The sequence below is a fragment of the Taudactylus pleione genome, unplaced genomic scaffold (assembly GCF_031769625.1).
Source record: "Taudactylus pleione unplaced genomic scaffold, aTauple2 ptg000138l, whole genome shotgun sequence".
Classification (NCBI taxonomy): domain Eukaryota; kingdom Metazoa; phylum Chordata; class Amphibia; order Anura; family Myobatrachidae; genus Taudactylus; species Taudactylus pleione.
The window spans coordinates 1,829,280-1,849,712 of record NW_028284540.1 but is presented as its reverse complement, the minus strand read 5'-3'; the positions used below and the strand labels follow the sequence as shown (position 1 = coordinate 1,849,712).

At 44.7% G+C, this 20,433-nt stretch overlaps 1 pseudogene; it reads left to right on the top strand.

Moving 5' to 3' along the window:
• Positions 1 to 523: 523 nt before the first annotated feature.
• Positions 524 to 642, top strand: LOC148522812 (5S ribosomal RNA; annotated as a pseudogene).
• The last annotated feature ends 19,791 nt before the right edge of the window (positions 643 to 20,433 follow it).

Here is a 20,433-nt window from a genome sequence, read left to right as displayed (position 1 = left end):
AAAAAGAAAGCGAAATGTATTGTTAGTGTCCATTCCCCTAAGTCACCGGGGCAGAGACCGGGCGCCAATCAAGTCCTCATATAGGGATTGTACTAATCTGTATTCCCCTGGAATAACCTGTGACCATGTGATGATTTATTCAATGTACATCATTATTTCATGTTAATAATACAAATTATGCTATGTATTGTTAGGTTAAAATGTATGGTGTCTGCTAAGTGCTCTAGGGGAATATAAATTAGCACCATCCCTACCGAAACATATGGGATTTGCATACCCATGTACAATCATAGACTGATATTACTTATACCTGCATTTAGATAATCTGTTTATATGGCTATATGAATATGATATACATACTTTAGAAGGTAACATTTATTTATTAATCAAAGTATGCTGGTGCAATACTTTGTTTGGAATTTACTTCCATTGTTTAATCAAAGCGAACTTCTCACACTGAGTTAGTCCTACATAATGCCCTTAACTATATTACACCAGGACCCCCAATATCCTGTTTATATAGCCCTACAACTATACCTTACTGAATATGCCCAATCTCGTCTGATCTTGGAAGCTATACAGTATTGGACCTGATTAGTACTTGGAGGGGAGACCACCAGGGAATATTGGGTGTTGTAGGTAATATTTAGGAGTAGAACGGGACTCAGTGTATAATAGCAGGGACATACGTGATTACATTTGATTTGGTTTATGTTGATTTCAGGATCACCAAGGGTACAAAACTCCTGTATGATGTGAATAAATAATCTAGAATTTATAGGAGCATGATTACCTGGAATTATTGTGAATATTTATTTCACCATATCCATTTATTCTATTACAATGAGGAGATGCGCAGCTTTTTAATAGTTATTAATAAAGGTTAACTTTTATTAAATTTGATTTAAGAGTGCCCCAACAACTAGCCCTTCTTGGCTCTTTGTTTTTTGTATATGTTATATTTTGGGCTTTGGGAGCACCACCAACAACATGTTATGTCACAATCTCTAAATACAAAATTAAATATGGTTGGTTGTAAATTAATGCCATAATAAAAATATATGGTTTTGTGCGGTACCAAAACCCCCCCCGTTTTTTCAACGCCACCAATAGTGTTAGAGCATTATATCTGGGAGAATCAACACATCCCATGTTTTGTTCACACTATTAACTTGGTGGTGAAAATTTATTTTTAAGTAACAGTTCCATGCAGGAGATGCTCTCTGTGGCCCGCAATATGTCTAAGCATTTTTGCCATTCAGCAGGTGTATGTAGAAGATTGCAGTACCTGAAATAAATGTTTAATTTGCTCTGTCACCAGCTGAAGCAAGAGGTAGTTATGAGGTGGAACTCCACCCTTTATATGCTTCAGCGGATTGAGGAACAGCAATAAAACATCCTGAAGTACACAACAGTATGACATAAGAAGAGGAGGGGGAATGTACATTACTCAAGCTCAGTGTAAAATACTTTACATGTTGTGCAGAGTGCTGAAACCCTTTGAAGTAGCCACCTGTGAAGTTGAGTTCAGACACTGCCAGTTTGAGTCAGGTACAGTAATTCCCCTCATTACACTGACACACTGTTGGAAAAGCAGCTTGAGAAACTGAAGGAGGAGCTTAAATGAGCGATTCTTTCTAAGTATGTTGGACTTGTAGATCAATTCCTTTATTCACTTTGCCAGGATCCAAGGGTTGTCAGGATCTTCCAATCAGAGCAATACATTTTGGCGACTGTGCTCGATCCTAGGTTTAAGTCATATGTCATGTTCATCCAATCTTTATATGGAGTTTATTAAAATTTAGATAGTTTTATTCTATTAAAATGAAAGACTGTCACCATTCAATGTAAGTCCAAAATGGATCAGGGATAATCAGATGTAAACACAAAAAATATTCAAATATGGCTAATCTGGATTTGCCACAGAGTCAGAAAGTCAATCCCTCAAATGGTTAGTATAGTCCAGATGGTGATCCAATGCATTTCTACCCACAGGTCTTTATCAAGGCATAACCTGTCCCTGAAGTGATTGGCATGTCCCGTTTAACATATACAACATAAGGGTGGGTAGAAGGGTCCAAGGACAATTCCATCTTGCACCTCTTTTCTTTGCATTATGTGCTGTTTGGGGCATTGCTGCCTGATATTTTTAATTTTATAGTTTATTAAACTGCCATCCTGTCTGCCACTGCGGTGCCATTCTCTTACCTAGATGTGACATGTTGGAAGTTGAACTGCCACAGCTGCTGCAATCTTTGACATGCTGTTGCTGAATGCCAAAAATGTCCAGAAATGTTTAGGGCCACAGACAGCATCTTCTGCATGCCCCTTTCATTTAAAAAAATATTCTGAATGACCAATTTGATTTTGTGGGCAAAACATGGGTCATATATTGTTCACCCATGCTCTCCCCTCATAAATTTGCTTCGTAATCAACTACGTACATAAACCATATCCCTCAGTCCTCTTGATTAATGAAAACATATGTTTCCTTGTGTGCCATGTTGGAAGTTGAACTGCAACGTGTTTATGCCACCCACTGTTGCATCTTAGCTTAGTCAGCCAGCTTGCTTGCTGCAAATTTTGGGCTTAAACTGGATAAAAACAATATTGTGAACTGTGAGGTGGTCATAATTGATTGGAAATGAGTGGAAAGTAATGTTATTGGAGGTTAATAATACTGTAGGAACAAAAAAAAAGCCAAATTATGTGATTTTAGAATTTTTTAGCAATTTTTGAAAAAAAAATACATATTCAAAACCAAAGCACATAGGGTGGTTTTGGCACAACCAAATCCAGATCCAAAACACCTTGGAGATGCAGATCCAAAACCAAAACACGGGGGTCAGCGCAGATCCCTAAATAAAGCACTCTGCTTATTTGGTTCTGCAGTAAAGGACACTTTAGTGGCAGATCTTGGCAGTCGTATTTACCAGGCTTGGACTGGGTTTTCTCTGTAATCTTTGAGCACTCTAATGGTGACAGGACCAAACACCAGAATGGATGGTAGCTGTTCAATAATCTGGAATGGAACCAGGGAAGCAGGAACAGCTGATATTACCTGGACAGACATGTGTATGCTTCACACAGGTGTAGAACAGATTCAGCAAACAGGAGCAGGCTGGAATTACCTGTGCAACTTGAGATACTGAGTACACAGGAGTAGAATGGCAATGAAAGTTAGTGCAGCATATACAAACAGAACTGCACCAGCAGGATAACAAATGAATGTAACCGGAGCACAGTTGAGCTTCATTCAGTAAGGGCTGAGCTAGACAATACATAGTTGATTTAGTGACGAGTCAGAGATAAAGCAGAAGTGAGGTAATGCTGAATACAGAGCCGTAACTAAACTTTTTGGTGCCCTGTGCCAGAGAGAGCATTGGTGCCCCCCACCACCATTTTTTAAATAGGGACATGAAATAGGGCACCTGAAAAAGGGCCATGGCTTTATGGGGAAGGGCCAGGGAAGAGATAGGGGAGGCCAGGAGATGCTGGGGATAAAAGAAGAGGAAACTACAAGTGAGAATGATAATAAACAGGAAAATCGACAGGCCCAAACAGTGCCCCCTGCCTTGCGGTGCCCTGTGCATGGCATAGGTCGCACCACCCTAGTTACGGCCCTGGCTGAATCAGAGCTGGGACACCAAAGGTCAATTGCATTGCTGTGGTTTCAGGAATCCTTGTAACAGAGTGGAAGTACAGATGAACTACACAGATGGTAATTAGACTCACAACAAGCAAAGTCCCAGGGCCTGATTCAGCAAGAATCATAATTGCAAACTTGCACGCAGGCAGCTTTGCAATTGCAATTCTTACAGATATGGAAAAGCAGCAGGAGGCATCATGTCTTTTGTGCAGTACTTATCCGTTGCTACATTGTCCAACGCAACATTGTATAATCTGCGTAAAATTGTCCGGCTAAGGTGACCCATGGGGTCAAGCAGACGGCTGCCGCAGTTCAGAGGAAGAGGCCAGGAAATCTACGTCAGCCAACGGAGATCCTGGCCTCTTCCCTCCACCCCAATGGCAGTGATATGCCTCCAATTCAGGAAACTAAGGACATCTGCACCCCCTCCCCATCCACAAATGGAAGCAGACTGTAAATCACGGACAGTCTGCTGCCAGTCCGCAAGCAGGATCACATACCCGTTCTGCATACACAAGAAGAATGGGTTATGCCCATGCACAGATTTCTGAACTTTGGGAATCTGCATTCCGCAGTACACTGCTAAATCAGGCCCACAGTCTAGAACAATGCTGAAATCTTCCAAACTAATAGATAGCTGGCTCTGAAGTCTGGAGGTGAAGTGAAGATATCAATTCTGTAACAAATATTGCAGTTGCTAGGAAAGGCACTAATTAGGAAATTAGTCACAGAGTTCAGGAGTAACTTCACCCGGTAAAGACTGGGTTAAACAGCAGCAGTACAGTAGGATAGAAGAACTGCACTGCTCAGGATACTTACTACTTTAAGGAAAGTAGTTCAGGAGCTCAGTGTAGCATAGACTCAGTAAGGGGGCGATTCAGAACTGTACGCTGAGCTGCGCTCTCTCGCAGCCATCAGGGGGCGGATATGCAAATGCTGCAATTGCACAGCCAGGGATGAAGATGCCCCTTTTGTCTTATAGAGTGATGGCAGAGTGAACGCACGCCGGTTTAAAGATGCCCACTTTTTGCTATCTTAGCACACATCATCTCCAGGAAGTGTATGAGTAATCAGTAACATCGAGAGCCATCGGAGCTGCTCGCAGCCATTGAGGTAGACCCTAACCCGCCACAAGCACTGCGTTCACAGCAGGTTGAAATACAACCAGGTGACATGTACAATGACGCTTCCATGCTAATTATGGATACCCATTAAACACCGTTTTGACACCCAGACATGCCTGTGCTTGCAGTACCACTCCCCTGTTCACAAGCACCTTCCCCTGTTACCACCCACAAACGGCACTATCAGTCACTCAAAGTAGCATCCAATCTGTGTACTACGAATGCACGATTCCCGAATGCAGTGAGTCGCTTGCGCATGTGTATATTGCCGCATGCGCATGTGCAGACGTGCGACAATTGCCCATAGCGTGCGTTCGCGGCTTAGCGTCTGGGTCTGAACCAGGTCCTGAGTTTAGACATTGTACTGGCGATTTGCTAGAGCCAGTGGATGGAACTTATACCCCTGGGTTATCTGTGAAAGGCTGAGCAGAATCAGGTGGTTCAGGGTTGCCCAGTTTGGCATAGGATTTGATGGACCATGGTTAGGTGATAAGAACATGTCTCAGCAGTGTTCCAGGCTAGGCTCTGATTTGGATTGTGGCCTAGCAGGCTGAGAAACCTGAAGCATATTTATCCTAGAATGGACAAAGTACACTGGCACCTTGCCATGAGACTGGATCACAGCGCGGCAGGAGCGGTAAGTGACCCAGCGACACAGAAAAGAGGACTGCGTTTTGACAGAGTGGTCATAAAGTATCAGGGTCACTGACTGTGACTGAGAGGGCATTTGAGGCATGGATTGTGCAGGATGAGAGCAAAGAGGGTGGAGGGCACTGGTCGTGAGTGCTTACAATCTAGAGGAGTGGGGGTGAAACTGGGAGATGAACTGGGACCAGATGAGGAGAGAGTGAGAGCAGGTGTGCCACTAAGGTGGGGGGTTGTGTAGGGTTCAGGAGCATAGTGTGGCATAACTATACCCCCGGCGATGCCCTGACCTCGCAAATCAGTGTAAGCTATAGCTACATACATAGCCACGCTGCCTCCTGCTGTCGGCTGCCCTGACTGTGACTTAAGAGTGCGAGGAGAGCTGGTGCTGTTTAATGAACATGTGTGCTTTAACCCTGCATCAGGCGCACCTCTGGGACTCCCAGGTTCAGGCGCAATGTGTATGACAGGTGCCTGTTATAAAATCGTCATTAGAACCTAATTAACTCAATTCTAACATTCTTAAAGTGATCAGTGACCTTCAATAGTACATACAAAAAGAGGATATATGGAAATCTGATTCACAAAACCACATTTATTAACCTTAAAGCAAGTAAAACAAAAAATACTAAATTTTAAGAGGCGCAGTGTTTTATTATGAGACCACCCTGGACAAACCTACATATATCTGCAAAATACCCACAACCTTTGTAATTTTCATTCCTAAAATGAGCAAAATACACAAAATTGTGAAAAAATAAAAATAAATATGTACCTTCAAAAGTCGGACGAGTTCAGGCGCAATAAGCCTGAGAGGTCAGGAAGGTCACTACTGCACTCCACGCAGGCAGTGGGAAAACTGACTAGGGGTGTTTTAAATGGCACCTAGAGATAGGAAGGTACTAGGAGGGGCAGGCCCCTGCGCGCCCTTGCGGTGGTGAAGTGAGCGAGAACAGCTTTGTGGCACCTGTCAGGCCAGCCGCGCCTGACGTAGGGTTAAGAGTATATATTAGTAGGGCTGCCATCAAGAATCCTGGGCTTAGTATTTAGTTATTCCTGCAGGGGGGTGTGGTATAAAAAGTTGACCTACTGACTCAATAGGTCGACACCAAATGATTGACATGTAATAGGTCGACAGGGACCAAAGGTTGACAGTTCTAAAGGTCATCAAAATTAAAAGGCCATCAAGTTCAAATGGTCAATACACAAATGGTCCACATATTTTGTTTTGTCATTTAACCCTAATCTTTATTATTATTATTATTATTATTATTATTATTATTATTATTATTATTATTATTATTTATATATGGTGCTACAAGTGTTTTGCAGTGCCTTACAAAGTGGTATAAAAAGTTGACCTATTGACTCAATAGGTCGACACCAAAGGATTGACATGTAATAGGTCGGCAGGGACAAAAGGTTGAGAGTTCAAAAGGTCATCAGAATTAAAAGGTCAACAAGTTCAAATGGTCAATACACAAATGGTCCACATATTTTGTTTTGTAATTTAACCCTAATCTTTATTTATTATTATTATTATTATTATTATTATTATTATTATTATTATTATATATGGTGCCACAAGTGTTTTGCAGTGCCTTACAAAGTACATAGTCAAATAGGTTGACTTACAGTACAATACAATACAGTACATGGATAATATACTCTACATTGCTACATTTGTGACCATAACACCCAGATAAGCAACAGAACCAAGCAACCAAGTGTTATGTGCAGTGGCGTAACTAGGGTATTTGGAGCCCAGGGCAAATTTGAAAATGGAGCCCCTCCCCCCCTAACACACCGACATGCGCGCACGCGGGGAAAAAAATGGGCGTGGTCACTTTTAAAATGGGGCGTGTCAACATGACACACCCCATTATTTTCACACTGAGCATTCCTATCCATATGCACCTTAACCCCAGTAGTACCCCTTATACAGTACCCCCAGTATGCAGTTGTGGTCCCTCTTATGCAGGCCCATAGTAGTGCCCCTTATACAGTACCCCCAGTAGTGGCCCCCCCAAATGCAGTGCCCCACGTAGTGTTCCCCTTATGCAGTGCCCCCAGTAGCAGTCCCCACAATGCAGTGCACCCAGTAGCAGTATCCCCTTATGCAGTGCCCTTTATATGGTGCCCCCAGTAGTAGTCCCCCCCTATGCAGTGCCCTTTATATAGTGCCCCCAGCAGTAGTCCCCCCCATGCAGTTTTCCCAGTAGTGGTCCCCTTATGCAGGCACCCTGTAGTGGCCCTTCCTATTATTGCCCCCAGTAGTGGTCCCCCGAGTGCAGTGCCTCTAGTAGGCCCCTTTCATAATGCCCCCAGTGGTAGTTCCCCCCAAGTAGTAGTCCCCAGTAGAGTAGGTGCTCCCAATGGTGCCCCCAGTAGTAGCTACCCCTCCCCCAGTAGAGGTCCCCCCAGTAGTGGCCACCCCTCCCCCAGTAGAGGTCCCCCCAGTAGTAGCCACCCCTCCCCCAGTAGAGGTCCCCCCAGTAGTAGTCACCCCTCCCCCAGTAGAGGTCCCCCCAGTAGTAGCCACCCCCCTCCCCCGTTGTGCAGATAGGTTACAAAAATATATATATATATATACCTATAAAAATATACTTACCTGAACCTCTGCTCCTGCTCCTGGTCCTGATCGCGACGCCGCTCCCGCCCGGGCGGGCGCGCTCAGGATTATGGGACAGATGTCATGACGTCAGTCCCATTACCCACTGCAGGAGCCGGACGGAAGTCTGGCTCTTGCAGTGGGTGCTGCAGCAGTCAATGAGAGTCTATCTGACTCTCATTGGCTGCTGTTTAACACACGCATCGCCGCCAGTGCTGGCGGTGATGCGTGTGTTATGCACAGCTTGAGCCCGCTTCCTGGGGGAGGGAACGGGCTCATGCGTGCAGCACAGGACTGGCGCTGGAAGCCTAGCGCCGGTCCTGTGTAAATGTGTAGCGCTGACCACACTCATTGCGGTCGGCGCTACACTGGCTAACTAGGGCGGGCGGGCCGATACCGTGGCCGGCGGCGCCCCCCGCGCCGCCGGTCCAACGGCGCCCAGGGCACGAACCCCGCCCGCCCTGCCCTAGTTACGCCACTGGTTATGTGCCCTAGTGAGGATTAAGAAGTAGATGAAAGTAGAGTTAGGAGAAGCACAAGAGGGTAGATGGCCCTGCTAATAGGAACTTACATTCTAAAGGGGAGGGACACAGACAAACAGGTGTGACACAGATGGGGTAGGCAGGGAGGAAGGAGTATGTAGCAGCAAGTTAAGATGAGAGCTGGAAGGCTTTAATGAAACAGTGGGTCTTGAGAGGCCATTTGAAGGATTGTAGAGATGTAGAGTCTTATGGGAAGAGGGAGAGAGTTCCAAAGCAGCAGAGAGGTCAAAGAGAATGAGTAGAGAATAGTGGCTCTTGGATTTAGCAGCAAGGAGGTCGTTACTGACTTTTGTGAGGGCAGTTTCAGTGGAGTGGACAGAATGGAAGCCAAACTGAAAAGGGTCAAGGAGGGAGTGGGAAGAAAGAAAGGTAGTAAGGTGGTTGTAAACAACACACTCAAAGAGCTTGGAGGCAAAAGAGAGGACAGAGATGGGACTGTAGTTGGAGAGAGGGTTAGGATCAAGGGTAGGTTTTTTATGAATGGGGGAGACAAGGACATGTTTGAATGCAGCCGGGACACTGACTGATGATAGGGAGAGATTAAGTTGGTGGGCAAGATGAGAGCAGGCTTACCCTAACCCTCCCCCTGGTGCCTAAACCTGTTCATAGTGCCTAAACCTAACTCTAGCCTCAGAGGTGTCACTGGGTCTGGTGACACGGTCTGCAGTCTGAATACCTCACATGGCCGAAAAGGGGGCTTGGCCTGAATAAAGGGGTCGTGGCCTTGTGAGGGATCCTGATAACATCACTCCGGGGGCAGCCGAGCATCACCGGAGATGCTGGGCTACTCCCGGAGACTGGGCAGTCTGCACTGTTGGCTCCTCTTCTATTACAGGAGCTGGGTTCTGCAGGAGAATGTCACACTGCAGCACTTGGTTCCTGTCACTCAGAGGAACCAGAATTTTGGTGTCAACCCCTCCGAGGGTGACACCTGAGTGGGGCTTGCACTCCCCACATTACATTACTGCCTAGCCTAACTCCTACCCTCTCCCTAGTGCCTAACCATCCCATCAGGCAGCCTAACCCTAACCATCCCCAAGTGCCTAACCCTTACCTTAAAAATATTGAGAAAATCATAAAAACATGTTGACCATTTTTGTGTTGACAACTTGTGTGTCAACCATTTGAACTTATCAAGCTTTTAACCCTGTCAATGTTTTGCACTGTCGACCTTTTTGTCAGTCAACCTTTTGCACCTGTCTATCTTTTATCCCTATCGACCTATTGCATGTTGACCACCTTGTGTCAACCTATTGACTGTCAAAGTTTCAGTGGTCAGCCTATTATGCCCCTACAGGGCCCCATCTCTAAGGCAGCACACTAATCTGGTCCAATGGGCTACCCGAGTGAGGGAGGCCCAGTCAATGTGTCCCCTGTGCTTCCCCTTAATATGTCTCCTCCAGCGCCAATTAGCCCGGCCGCAAACTGTTTCCAATTCAGAAGACTGAGCAGTTTCTGCATATTTTAATTGCAGAATTGATTAATAATTGATTAAATGAAATCAATTTCTATTTTGCCTGTGACTTCAGGAGGAATAGAAGGCCTGATTCAGACTTGGGAAAAGAGTTATACCCCTTTTACACCAGAGCAAAAACCTGGGTTTTTGCTGGGTCTACCCGGGTCGCAGCTCAGTGTAAAAGGGTTCCTGAAAAATAACCCAGGTCAAGTGACCCTGCAATCCAACCCAGGTAGCTACCAGGGTTGGACCCAGGATGGACCCAGGTAATGGTGCAGTATAAACGGCGCAACCCGGGTTATCTGACCTGGGTCATGCCTAAAATGAGCTGATTGGTGGTTGTGGGGCATTCACCTCCCTCTTTTTATGACCTCACAGGTTTAGCAGGGCAGTCCTGAGTTCAGTGTGAACAGGGCTGACCTGGGAGTAACCCAGATCGAAGCTGCAGTGTAAATGGGTCAGACCTGGGTTGGAACCATGTCCAAAAACCCAGGTCGGACCTGGGTTTTTGATGGAAAAGAGGTATAAGATAGAAAAAGTAACTGTCCATCTTGGTAACACCATGCTGCACTGCAGGTGGGCAGATTTAAATGTGCAGATAGATTTAGATTGCACTGTAAAAATAAAGCTGTCAAGCATTTGTGGGCTACATGCAGAAGCAGCCAGTATTTACCCTGCATGCAAAAAAATATGTATGTATTTGCACTTATTGCACTGCAGCGTGGTTTGTCCAGGTACACAGTTACTTGCTATTTCTTACTCTGGGCCTGATTCAGCTTGGATCGCAGTTGCTAATACACACGCAATCAGACATTTGTTGCGCACTGCGTATGCATCACAGTGCGCAAACTGGCCACTGCGATCGCATTGATTATGTAGACCCATCGCAGAGTGATTGACAGGAAGTGCTGTTTGTGTGTGGTGATGGAGGGTGGTCTTAAAAATGCAAGCGTGCCAGTGCATTTGAATGCCGTTGCAGGGGCGTGCATAAATTAGCCACTGCAATGCCCTACGCAGCCTTAGACATGATAGCGTGCAATGAAGTTAACAATTTCTGAGTAAGGTCTGACCTTGTGCAAGTGTGCATGAGGCTGCGATGGTACTCGATTGTACCGATGTGTTCACAGTCTTGCTAAACATTATGGATGTGTGTAAGGGAAAGTGGGCGTCCTTATGTAGTGCTGCGGTGGTATAGGGATCGCAATGGATTAGCATACTATCGCAGTTGAACTGTGAGCGTAATCACTATTGCATTTGCAGTTGTGATGGGTAGTGAGTCAGGCCCTCTATTCCCAACTCTGAATCAGGCACAGACTGACTTGCAGTGTGGTATATACTTTATTACAATCACATGCATAGCTTGTGCTAGCACATAAAAAAAAAACCCAAGAAGTTAGTGTAGTGTGTGACAGCAGCATCATGTGCACTGAGTATTCAGGGCATTTCTTAGTGGAACAGACTGTTTTCTAAACATCCTTGTACAATGAATATAATTTCATTGGGCTGTTATTTACTATCAATTAATTGCGTTAAGATATTGTTCCTGGAACACTAGAGACAGCTGAAATGAAACCAGCTGGATAAACATCTGTTCTTCTGGAAACAACGGCACTGACAAAACAGGAAGAAACCTTTTGTTTTCCTTGTGCAACATATGGGATCACAGATCAGTAACTGCAAACAGATAATCCCTATATTTCAGGTGAGGATACTGTGTGCAGCACATACTGTACTAATACACATAAAATGGTGTCTCTGAGGAGAACGTGTGAAAGTACTGTAACATTCTTTATTGTTTTCTCCACCTATCTCAACTTTATCATCTAGTTTTACCCCTGTGTAATTACAGGAAAATTAGACAAAGAGAGACACACAAAGGCTTCAACTGCTCTGTAATTATTTTGTTCTTTAACTAAAACGTGGAACTATGATCCTGTGAGGGGTATGATTGATTAGTATGCAGTGAATTATTCTTAACGAGGAATCATAATAAATGTTTAATGAATCTTAAATACTTGCTCAAGTGCCTGGAGAAACAATCCTCGAAAAAAGACAGCTTACCTTCAACATATACAGTATGCCACCATTTCCTTCCAACTGTAGCCAGGACAGGGGATGTTCATTGTGCCCGAATGTCAATTGGCAAGTGATAGAGAGACTAAAGCTGGGTACACACTAAAAAAAGTGGGTCCCCAGCGATGCAACACATGACTCGGCTGCCAATGGGCCAACATATCAGGCAGTCCGTACACACTGGGCTATCCGGTGCCTGACCTACCGATATGCCGGCCCCCCACCTCATAGCGCTGAATGGGATTGTCAGCTGCATCACCTGATTTTACTGCATGTACAAAAGATCAGGTGATGCGGCTGACGACCCCACGGGAGCTCGCATTACACGAAGTAGTGCATACACACTGCACAATATTAACGATTTGTCGTTTCAATGCGTCAGAATCGGCCAAATCGTTATCAATATCATGTAGTGTGTAGCCAGCTTAACTGGAGATCTGGCAAGAGTTGAGTCAAGAGCTCAAGATAATTTTCAGAGCAGAGTGTTGTTGGCGTGTGATTGTGAGGGAGTGCAGTTTTTTGTGGATGGATGTCCACTTAGAGACCTTCTGCAGGTGCATTGGAGTCTGTCTAATTGAGAGTCACAAATTTTGGGAAGGATAATCAGACCCATTATTGCAGAGGTGAGATACCAGAGTGACAGCCATGAAAGAGAATGTGATCAAGCTATAATTATTATAATTAAACATTATTTAGAGGGCATCACTAAGGGTCTGCAGTGCCTTACAGAGTATATATAGACATAACGTAGTACCATTACAGGATATACATTGCAAAACATTATGATACAAAACAATTATGCATATGCAGTCATAGTAACAAAGTCTGTGCTGGCTGAATCCTGTACACTAATAGATAGGTACAGCAGACAGGTAAGTTCAGGGACCCTGAAAGCATTGGAGAAGGAGATAATTGCAAAAGTGACTGAAGGAAGAGTAAGATATGGAAGAGGAGCCTGCTAATAATAGGTTATAATCTATAGGAATCTAATTATTGCTACTGTTTTTATTAAAGCATGATAGATTGGCAAGCATTATGTTAACTCTGACTGGTTGTGCTACACAACTATGCTTGTATTTGCATTACCAATTTTTGTTTTACCACCAAACCTGCAGGGCACAGGGCCTGATTCAGACCCGCTCGCAAGTGTTATGCGCTCATGAGTGGGTCGATGTTTGGCCACTGCACATGTGCACGCCAGAGCCGGCTCCGATGTGCGCATGCGCGGGACCCGGTTAGCGACGGGCGCTCCGTTGCTACGGGTCTCGCACCAAAGCGGGGCAGCTGTCAATTTTGATTGATAGCTTGCCCCGTTTTGGAGGCGGGCAGGGGGGGTGGCTGGCCAAATGGAAGCATTCCTGAAGGAATGCCCGCCATTTGGGGGCGGCCCCACTGACATCACGAGTGATGTCAGTGGATGAGCTTCCAGCTCTAATAGAGCCAAAAGCTCACTGGGGCTTGCGGGAATGAGACCCTACAACAAGGGTCTCGTCGCAAGCCCCGATGGTTGCGATGGTCGAGACCATCGCGATCATCACCTGGCCACTCGCAATAGCTGTGGGTGGTCACCCACAGCTAAGCGAGTGGCCAGGAGGCCGCACATAAAAAAAAAAACCGCCCTGATTCAGAACGAGCGTTCTTTCAGAACGTCCGGCTCTGAATCAGGGCCACTGTTCATAAATTAGTCCATAACACCCTGAGATAAAGATGACTGCACTAATAACTGGGAGGCTGTTCCAGGGGAGCCACAAAGTTGGTGCAAGGTGAAATGCCCCAACACCACCCAACCAGTGAACATGAAACAGCTATAGAACGTGTGCTAAAGGATCTAAACTTTTAAGCAAATGTTATGGAACCCAGAAGGACATGGCTGGTGATTTGTACATGATGTCCACTGAGGATTGATTACACTTGTCTGCCTTTAATGAAAATGAAAAATTCCAGAACTAGGTTTATATAATTACCAGATCAACGCAAATTGGAAATATCTAAAGGCGTCCTTAGCCCCCTGAGAATTCACCTCGTCCCTTAGCAAGGTCACTGCTGCCGACAAAACCAAAGGACGCAGATTAATTGTGATGTCAAGGCTCCACTTCAAGCTGTGAAAATAAAATATTAACCTATGATCTTTGGCAAAAGCAAACGGAAAACCCAGGTGTGCATGAAATTGTATCATTAACCCCCTGATTGATGTAAGGGCCATATGTGAGTCAAGTAATTAACTATAAAGCCGCAACTTAAGCCTACAATGGGTTAAACTTTTTAGTTTTCTTTTAAATACTGACACTTAGCTATTACTATTGAGACATAATTACAGCTTTAGTCATTGATCATGGAGATATAGTTTAAAGACTAGGTATATCATTAATCTGAGGACCCCTATGTATTACAATTTCCGATGCAGCCACTGGGAAAACTCACATAATTTGTCATTTGCTCATTTCCTCTTTCAGCTCTTTATAGTTCCAGAGCTTTTTGTATCTTAAGAGAATGTGAGATACATTTACACACATAATAGAGGGTTAAATGTGCAATTTCCATATGTGCAGAATGCAGCTATCCACTTTAGTTTTCTTGTCTGTATAGTGATTTACATGAATCTCCAGATATGTGCAAACTTGAGTGCACAATGTCTGGGGCAAACATGTGGCACTTATCATCAACTGGAAGCATGCACTCATCTTATGTAGGTACAAAACTGTTTAAGTTAGTGTGAAGCTGCGCACACACTAAACAATAATCTGAACGATAACGTTATCATTCATCGCGTTCAATATCGTCCAGTGTGTATGCAAGATAAGCAAGCTCCCGCGGATCGTTCAGAATGTCTTTCATCACCCATACTTGCAGGGCAACCTGACGATATCATCAGTTTCTGCAAGTTTGGGGATGAGGGAGGGAGCCATCACTGAACGATATCGTACAGTGTGTATGCTCAATGTCGTTAACGACATTGAGCTCAGCAGTGCAGGGGAAACACTTAATGATATTGCTCATGGAGCCTTAAGACAGATCTCAAAAGGGTCATGTTTAGCTTCTATCTGCATGCCGCTACTGCAGGGCACTTGTATGTTGATGTCCCTGATCTGCATCTCAAAGGGTAACATATAGCACAAACTACTTTTTATTACTATTTATTTATTGTTATCAGATATACCCTATAGAAGCAGCAGAAAGTATATACAACAGGAGCTCTATATTTCTGTACAAACAGAATCAAACTTAACACGCTGCTTTCAACATGGAGTAAATGAAAGAAGAAACACCTTCTATAATAGAGTCTGGATTACAACCCCCTCCCCCCTAACTACCCTCTTTTTTATCTAACTTTATTAGCAGCTGAACACTTAAGACATCTGCTTGTATAATAAACATAGTTGAGAAAAGTGGTTGCACTATCAAAATGATGTTTAACACCCCCACCCAACAGCTGCTTCTCAAACCAGTCCCATCTTGGATCTATTGTCCTTAAACTTTGGCCTTGGGATTGGCTTTGTCAAGCATCTGCCAACATATTTTCAGTCTCACAGTATATGGCAGAATCATATTGTGCTCCACTAGATTATGATGGTAATGATGCTTCACATCAACATGTTTGGTTCTAAGCGATTATCTTTTCACTTTTTTCTACATCATTGATTATCCTTAAACAATACTGTTGGTAGACTGACTCCCCAAAATCCTGTAGTAAGTGACATAACAAACAATGGCCCTCATTCAGAGCCGCACGTTAACAACAGTACGCTCGTTGCGTTCCGATGTTGACTAACCGCGCATGCGTCGGTGTTACACTGCGCATGTGCGTACGGCAGATTGCGTTTTTTTTTCTCTCGTTCCTAAAATAGCGTACAGGAAGTGACATGTCAAATGTGATTGACAGAACAGGGCGTTTTTGGGTGTTGACGGGGGTGGAGATGAAAAAACGCAGGCATGGCGAGGCGTTTTTGGGGCGTACATACATTAGCAGATGCGAACGTCAAATGTGTTCGGACCGTCTCATACGTCACTGAAACATCCGCTTTCCCTTCAAAATGCTCGCACAGCTTAGGGTCTGGATTACTCGACCACATTGGCGATGGCCTTCTCCTCCGTCCCGGGACTCCACGATGGTGCTGCGATTAATCACGGCTGGTCAGTAAAGTAATTAGTGTTGGATTGAAATCCGGCTTGGTATGTGTTTGGAAAGCAGTTTATTGGGATAGCACAAAAGCGTACGCAGGTGGAAATCAGAGCTGCTAATGTCATGATTACACAATCAATTAGCGTACATTTTTGGGGTTTTATTTTGGCCACAATTTGTTGGTTATGGCCTATTGTAACAATAATGTCATCATCTTTTAATTAGCTCCCCTTTTTTTTGGTTTACTGTGGAATTTGCATCGCTATGTGATTTTTGAAACGTTCCTTAAAGAGGCCTTTTTTTTGTTTTAAGAGGGTCAGTTTTTGCCTTTAGGGCCAGGATTAAATGTAACCCATTTGTACAATAATGTCACAATACAATGTCAGTTTTTTGTTTTTAATTTATTGTTTAAACAAAAACAAATTGGCCTAATATTTTGTTGCCTTTTTTTGTGGCAAAGATATTTGATCAAAAAAAAAAATAACCATAACTGCTAACATAAGCGTAAATACAAAATTTAAAAACATTTCACAAGAAAGGAGAGGGAAGTTTTGACCAGAAAGGAATATGAGCCAAGCACAGAAGGAGTGTGGGAAAAGTCGCCATTGCTGTCACCGTTTTCTCGCCCGTTTGGCTGGGTGAGGGTGGGCGCCAGACCGGGTCCGGGATGCCATCGGGCTGGCCTGTCCAGAGGCAGATGTTGTGGCCTCTGGACTAGGCACAGGGCTAGGCACATTTGGAGGATTGGCTGATGTTGTGCCAGAGGTGGAGGATCCGGATGTTCCGGCAGGAAGGGAGGTCGGCTCCACCATGTGCTGGCGAACGAGCTGCTCCAGGGCATCGGCGATGCGGATGTTGGCCCTGGTATTTTCCGCCAGGGCCTGAGCAATGGTCACGTTGGCCGCAGCATTTTGCTCCAGGGCCTCAGCCACCCGTATCAGACTGGCGTCCATCCTCTGCAGAATCTCCGTATGGCAATCCGATTTAAAATTGAGTTCTGTGAGGAGGCCCACTGCCTGCGAGGGGGCACGCCCTGGACTGGCTTCTGCAGGGTCCTCAGCCGGATGTACTGGTTCCTCCCCTGCAGAGCCAGCAGAAATTCTGCGGCCAAGGCTCCCCTCTGGAGCAGACTCATCCGCCTCTGTCTCTGTTAGGAAATTGGAGAAAAGACTCACATTAGAATCTACATATTGGCACAATAGCATTTCAGAGTTGGTGACATCACAAGACTTACCTTGGCCAACATGAGGAGCCGCAAAGTCTGGCATGTCCGTATCCATGTTGGACACGCCAAACACCTCCACAGCCTGCACACACCCCTGTGCCATCTCTTCTAAGTCTGTCAACTCCAATGACACAGGGGTGGGACCCCCACCTGTCCCCCTTGCATGCCTAGCCCTGTCGGCAAGTTTTTGTTTGAGACGATATTTGAAGTCTGCCCATCTGTGGAATGAAATTGGAACCATTATCCTTTTTTTTACAATGGGGTTTGTTTATAGGATGGGAAAGTGTTTACTTACCGCCGTTTGACATCCCGGGCTAGACGGACATAATCACCCACCCTATTGACAGCAACGGCGACCTCCTCCCACATTCTCCACTTCTGGCTTTGGCTCATATTCCTGGCTGCCTGGGGCAGGATGTCAACGCACTTCTGGATCAAAACCTCCATCTCCTTGCTTGTGAAATGTGGCTGCCTTTTTTTTTTGGCAGCTTTGGCGGGTTGACTGGGGCCAGCAGTCTCTTCCATGTCATCCTCCTCACCTATTTGGGTAAATATGCAGATTTAGCCACTTCACAACTTGACCAATATATTTGTTTTAAAATAATCATGGAGACAAAATGCATGAAGGCCTTACCGCCGGATTTTTGGCCATTGTTTCCCTGGTCTGAAGCCATGTTTCTGCTTCCAGAATGAAATCAACCAGAAATTCAATGTGATTTCGTGACGTATTTATACATGCGTCCTTTGTTTGCGGCCGCATCATTGATTGTGCGTCCCTATGATTCATCCTTAATTTGTGCAGGAAAATAAACACTATTTATGGCTTGGTGTGTGTGGAGTCGAGGTGGGGTTGTTGGATTGTTGGCGGTTAAGTTGTTTGGATTTGGTTGTTTGCGGTTGGAGGATTTGGCAGAGTTGGTTTTTTGTTTGTTTTTGCTACAGTTCTTTTGTTTTTCCGTTCGCATTTTTTTCCTTTTTTCCACATCCTTTCCTGATTTGGTAAGTTTTGTGCAGTCAAATTTGTGGCCAATTGGTGTCTTCTTCTGTTTTGTGGTTAGTTAATTTTTTTAACACTCATTTCATCTTTTTTAGTTTTTTTTTGCTTTCGGACCCAAAGACGTTTTTTTTGGAAATCTTATATATTCGAGTTGGGTAAGTCCATTTTTTGTCTTGCATTTGCGAACTAATTACCGCATTTTTGACAGTTGGTGTAGTGACTTGCATTTGCGAATTAATTACCGCATTTTTGACAGTTGGTGTAGTGACTTGCATTTGCGAATTAATTACCGCATTTTTGACAGTTGGTGTAGTGACTTGCATTTGCGAATTAATTACCGCATTTTTGACAGTTGGTGTAGTGACTTGCATTTGCGAATTAATTACCGCATTTTTGACTGTTGGTGTAGTGACTTGCATTTGCGAATTAATTACCGCATTTTTGACTGTTGGTGTAGTGACTTGCATTTGCGAATTAATTACCGCATTTTTGACTGTTGGTGTAGTGACTTGCATTTGCGAACTAATTAACGCATTTTTGGCGGCTTATTCATCATGTAATCCAGTTCTGCTTTTCCCTTTTCCATTTCTGGGGTCCATTTGAACCCTATTTGACGTACGGTGTGCAATGTCGTTTTCATCGATGGCCAAATGTGTGTTTCGGCTATTTTCTGTGTTGGCTTGCAACAATTTGAAAAAAAAAAATTCACCCTCTAAATTTTTGAAGTCTCATTTTTGCCTTTTTTACAGTTTATACGTATCATGACAATACCCCGGCATGTAAGCAGCTATGGATGGTATCAGAAAGCTAAGTTGTTTTTTCTTACTTTTGGGGTGGCTCAAAAGCCTTACATTGTAAACTTTGAATTTCAGGTAGATCTGGGGCGAATTGTTCTGGCCCTGCTCCCCGAAGACGACCAATCTCAAACTCGTCCCAGGCGTAGGCATCGTAGGCATGCAAGGCCCCAGATATTTCGAACACGTGTCACCCTTTTTGGAATGCCCGATGATGAGGTTTTAACACGCTACCGTCTACCTCCCAAAATCATCATAGACACTCTCTCATTAATAGAAAGTGATCTTGAGCGGCAAATTGACAGTCCAACAGCAATACCACCACTGACGCAATTTTATGGCGGTGTTACATTTCTGTGCCTCAGGATCGTTTCAAACAACGGTGGGAATAGTGGCGGGCATCTCCCAATCCTCCTTTTCCAGGATCCTGAGGGCAGTGATGGAGGCACTTTTCAAGCACCTCCATCATTTTATTAAAATGCCTTTGGATATGGGTGCCCTTAGTGTGGCCAAGGCCAATTTTTACCAAATAGCTGGCTTCCCACACATCATAGGGGTTGTGGATGGTACTCACATACCATTTCAGCCTCCAGCACGGCTGGAGGCAATATTTAGAAACAGGAAACACTATCACTCCCTGAATGTAATGGTGGTATGTGATGCCTCCCTCCAGATCCTGTTCCTGAATGCTAAATTACCCGGAAGTGCTCATGACTCCTTCGTCATCCGGCAATCAGGGATATGGCAGAAATTAACCAACCTACAAGCTGGTGATGCGTGGCTTCTGGGTAAGTGGAGACCTTTAGTACATAACAATGTTAAGCTTGATACACAGTGTTCCTGATGTGGTCTATTTTTGTTCACAGGAGACAGTGGATACCCTTGCATGTCCTGGCTGCTCACTCCTTATTTGGCTCCCACACCAGGGCCACAAAGTGCGTATAATTCCGCACTTACAGCCACCAGGCAAGTGGTGGAGCGCTGTATCGGCCTTTTAAAAGGCCGATTCAGATGCCTCCACCGCTCTGGTGGCGAGCTCATGTATGTGCCGGATATGGTGTCTAAAATTGTGGTCCTGTGTGGGATATTTCACAACATTGCCATAAGGAGTGGTGTCCCAATGCAGCCAGAGGATGCCTTACCTGAGGATGGCCCCCCCCGAGGTTGGTCGAAGGTCAGTATGTGGGGGGGGCCATA